This window comes from Salarias fasciatus, chromosome 19, assembly GCF_902148845.1.
Source record: "Salarias fasciatus chromosome 19, fSalaFa1.1, whole genome shotgun sequence".
Taxonomy (NCBI): Eukaryota; Metazoa; Chordata; class Actinopteri; order Blenniiformes; family Blenniidae; genus Salarias; species Salarias fasciatus.
The window spans coordinates 800223-804591 of record NC_043763.1 but is presented as its reverse complement, the minus strand read 5'-3'; positions in this window follow the sequence as shown (position 1 = coordinate 804591).

Genomic DNA, 4369 nt, shown 5'->3' with positions numbered 1-4369 from the left:
GGGGGGGGGGGGGGGGGGGGCTGACTGGTGAAGCTTGGCTTGGTTCTGCTTGGTTCTTGCTTGCATGTTCTCATGGCTGGAGGAGGAGATCCTGCTTCAGGCTGAAGGAACCTGTGGAAGTCTTATAGAACAGTTTGTGAGAGTCGGGCTGTGTTCCTCTTCCTGTTCTGGTGGTCCTTGGTGGGGAGCCTGGATGCTGGACCAGGATCCTCTCTGCTCAGGCCCTGGTCGGAGGGCTGAGGCTCCTTCCTCTGTCAGCCGTTAGCAGTGCTGACTCAGGAGAACCTCCTTCTGTGGAGGTCCAGGGCAGAACCGGGGCTGAAGCAGTCTCTGTGAAACCCGACCAATCACAGCTCATCACTCTCAGAGGAGGCTTCAGACTTGGCTCCAGGTTCAAAAGCGTGCCTCGAGTGACGGTGTGTGTCTTGGAGCAAAGAAGCATACACAGGAAGTTTTGTCATGGCAAATGAAGGTTTTTTTGTTTGTTTTTTTCTCAGTGTAACCACGAATCTCAACACGAGAATAGAATACACTACAATAAAACTTGCTTTAGAGGAAATTGCTTTTTTTCAGCACCAACAGACACAGATACACACCAGAGGAACACACAGCACATTTCCACATCCCTGCAGCTACACTCATTATTTACAACAAAATATTAGATATTTAGCATGTTGCTTCCTGTTGTGTGTGTATAGATGATAATCAGAACAACATGAGAGTGTGTTTCTACTGAGTCTGGGTTTCATCTCCAGACGCTCTAAACAACACACTCTGTTTGTCAGTGTTTTTCCCTCCTGTCATTTGGACTGCTGGCTGTGTCCAGCTGGAATCATGAAGGATGTGATCCACGGCCTGCCTCTCTTCGCTCGGCTGCTTTGCGTTCGGTCCGGATCCTGCTGCTGCTGCGCTGAGAGACCAGACGAGCGCCTCCGCCTGAGAGACCTCCACGTCTTTCTGCAGTTTGGGACAAATCAGCACAAAGTCCAGTTACTGAACTACATGGTTTGACGACAGTAGCCTGGGTTTTGTGGAGAGAAGCATCGTTTTCAGACTGACATAGTTTCAAACTGCTCTTGTTTCATGAATGAACTGAATGTTTGAGGCATTATTGAAGTTGCCGTGACGTTCAGTGAAACCAGGAGGAAGTGTTTGGAGCAGTTACTGTCGCTGTTCGACAGTGTTTCATTGGTCCAGTCCACCTGGAGCCAGATGGACTGGGTCCTGGCCTTACCGGCCAGCTGCCGGTGCTGGTCCGGTGCTGGTCCGGTGCTGGTCCGGTGCTGGTCTGGTGCTGGTCCGGTGCTGGTCCGGTGCTGGTCCAGTGCTGGTCTGGTGCTGGTCTGGTGCTGGTCCGGTCCTGCCTGTGATGAAGAACAGCTCTTCATCTCTTCATATCCTCCGACCGAGAGCCGCTGCAGACGAACAGCATCGCCTGATCACGGCAGACTCTTCACTCCGGGTTTCAATGGGGAACATTCTGCAGCTGCTGCAGAGCTGTGGCAGGTATGGCACGACTCTGTTGTCATGGCAACCAGAGTGACGGCTCAACTTAATGAATTTTAACAATGGAGGCACACACACACACACACACACACACACTCACACACATGCGCCACAAAAACACACACACACGCACGCACACACACACACGCACACACACACGCACACATGCACCACAAAAACACACACACACACACACACGCACACAGCTGGAGGGAGTCACTTTCCCCTGATGAAGCTGATGATGATGAAACAGAAGAAGCAGCAAAGAAGATCAGAGGAGGAGCTGAGGAAGAGTTGAGGAAGGGCTGATGAAGAGCTGAGGAAGAGCTGAGGAAGAGCTGATGAGAGCTGAGGAAGAGCTGATGAGAGCTGAGGAAGAGCTGAAGAAGAGCTGATGAGAGCTGAGGAAGAGCTGAGGAAGAGCTGAAGAAGAGCTGATGAGAGCTGAGGAAGAGCTGATGAAGAGCTGATGAGAGCTGAGGAAGAGCTGAAGAAGAGCTGATGAGAGCTGAGGAAGAGCTGATGAAGAGCTGAGGAAGAGCTGATGAAGAGCTTGAGGAAGAGCTGAGGAAGCTGTGAAGAGCTTAGGAAGAGCTGAGGAAGCTGGAAGAGCTGATGAGAGCTGGAAGAGCTGAAATAGCTGATGAGAGTTGAGGAAGAGCTGAGGAAGAGCTGATGAAGAGTTGAGGAAGAGCTGAGGAAGAGCTGAAGAAGAGCTGATGGAGCTGAGGAGACTGAAGAAGAGCTGATGAGAGCTGAGGAAGAGCTGATGAGAGCTGAGGAAGAGCTGAGGAAGAGCTGATGAAGAGTTGAGGACTGAGGAAGAGCTGAGGAAGATGAGAAGAGCTGATGAAGAGCTGAGGAAAGCTGAGGAAGAGCTGAAGAAGAGCTGAGAGCTGAGGAAGAGCTGATGAGAGCTGAGGAGAGCTGATGAGAGTTGAGGAAGAGCTGAGGAAGAGCTGATGAAGAGCTGAGGAAGAGCTGAGGGAAAGCTAGAAAGCTGAGGAAAGCTGAAGAAGAGCTGATGAGCTGAGGAGCTGATGAAGAGCTGATGAAGAGTTAGGAGAGCTGAGGAGAAGAGCGATGAGAGCTGAGGAAGAGCTGAGGAAGATCTGAGGAAGAGCTTAGAAGAGTGAGAGAGCTTGAGGAAGAGCTGAAGAGAGCTGATGAGAGCTGAGGAAGAGCTGAGGAAGAGCTGAAGAAGAGCTGATGAAGAGCTGATGAGAGCTGAGGAAGAGCTGCACTGTGTCTCGTGGTTCTGCAGACAGAAGGCAGTTGGAGGACAGATTGTGTCAATATGACAACATGCAGTTTATGAAAACTTCTTTCATTTCACTTCTTGAAAGCCACATTTTTTTCACATGATGTTACTCGCAGTAAGAAATAAACTGTGGAGAAAAAAATGATAGAATCAACAAACTGAAAAGAAACTGCAGGAGTGCTGAGAGGTGGTGGAGGAAAATCTAAGTTGGCTACACCACTAGATCCTACGGCAACAACTCACAATTTACAATACGCAGCTAAACAGGCTGAACTTCCCTCTTCTCTCAACTGATCTCAGACAATAGAAACTGTTCCTCTTCTCCACCTTCGACATTTTAACAGGCTCTAATTCTTATAAAACTTTGAAGACGTTCTCTGTAGAACTCTGCAGACCACTTCAGAACTAAACTCATGGACATCAGGTCCAGTCTTTTACCACAACAGGTTCTATCAGTGAACACAGCTGAACCGTTGTCCATGTCTGAGGACACACTGGACAGTCTGGACCTGGCTGATGAAGGACTCTCGGTCCAGTTTTCTCCTTTTAGATCCCATTCCCAACACTTTAATATCTTTTTATGGTTCTTTGAGGAACAGTTTTTAAATATGACGACCTGCCCTCTTCAGACGGGCGTCTTCATCACTGCCTGTAAAGCGACGGTGGTGAAGAAGAGCTGTTCAGAGCCTGATGTTCTTAATACTTACAGACCTGAATTCGACGCACAGTTTGTTCCTCTTCTGCTGTAAATCTATCAATAAATCAGTCATTTGCATTTATACATTATATCACAAAATTAAGATTGTACATTTCAAATGTTTTAATTGTATTTCTGAAGATTATGAAGTACGGGTGAAATCAGTTATTTTAAAAAATAAAGAATTAGGGCAGCAGCCCTGCCCTAATGTTTTCAATTTTTAAAATTTGAGGTGAATAGTGTGTGTGTGTGTGTGTGTGTGTGTGTGTGTGTGTGTGTGTGTGTGTGTGTGTGTGTGTGTGTTCACTGTCATAACTGAGCCGTCTTCATACAGTCTGTCAGCAGACTACTGGGGGTCATGATGGTGGCCAGTTTCATCATTCTGATGAAGTGTCTCCGGGTTTGCTGGTTCCGTCCCGGGGCTTCTCTGGACCGACCAGTCTGCAGACGGTCTGAGGAGCTTCAGCTCGTCAGTGTTCCCTTCCTGAGGCGAACTGCAGCTCTGCTCGGAGGAGGCCTCCACACCTCCTCCCCTCTTCTCTCTTCCTCTGGGAGCTGGAGATAAGAATCAGCTGCAGCAGGACCAGCGGTTCCACTCCGCTGCCTTTGTCTCATGAGCCAGTGCTGACGTCAGAGTAGAACCAGCGCTGTCTCACTGAGGTTTTGTATAAATTCACTGAGTCATGAAGAACTGGTCCACTCCTGGTCCTGGTCCTGCGGACACTGCAGTGGGCCTGTTTTGTCCTGCGAGCCTTATGTTGGACTGACAGCGATGCTGTTTCTGTCGATCTGCGGTGGAAACAGAAACACACCCGGTGATAGATGGAGGGATAACTCGGCGGTCTGCGGCCGGTAAGCAGGCCTGAGGTGGCTGCTCTGAAGTATTCCCCAGAGAGAGAGAGAGA